The following is a 530-nucleotide window of genomic DNA, read 5'->3' as shown; positions in this document are numbered from 1 at the left end:
ATTGGTACCGGTTGGTGCCACGAACCGGTATCAATGCCCACCCTTTAGTCCCGGTTGGTACCACCAACCGGGACCAAAGGCCCCTGTGCTGCCCGCCTCGCGGCCAAAGTTTAGTCCCACCTTGCTAGTTGAGAGGGGCGCGCGGTGGTTTATAAGCCCCACTGCCGCACCCCTCTCGAGCTCCTCTCCACTACAGGATTATGGGCCTACTTGCTACTGCTTTGCCTGATGGGCCTTCTGGGCCTACTGCGGGCCTGAATCCTGGCCCATGGATGGGTTTCTAGTTGTATTCAGGCCGTGGTGGCCTAGTTGGTGGCAATTTTTTTATTTTTTCCCAGTTTTTTTGTTTTCTTTTTTGCTTTATTTATTTTGTTTTGTTTCTACTTACAACAAAATACTTATTTATTTTATTTTATTTTGTTTATAATTACTTATTAATTTTATTTTATGATAATTCTTTTTGCTATTAAAGTTTCTAACAAAAAAAAGTTCTTTATGAAAATTCTTTTTGCTTTTAGTGATTTTGAACA

The sequence above is a fragment of the Triticum dicoccoides genome, chromosome 7B, assembly GCF_002162155.2.
Source record: "Triticum dicoccoides isolate Atlit2015 ecotype Zavitan chromosome 7B, WEW_v2.0, whole genome shotgun sequence".
Classification (NCBI taxonomy): Eukaryota; Viridiplantae; Streptophyta; class Magnoliopsida; order Poales; family Poaceae; genus Triticum; species Triticum dicoccoides.
The sequence above is the reverse complement of the archived record's forward strand: the minus strand, read 5'-3'. Positions refer to the sequence as shown.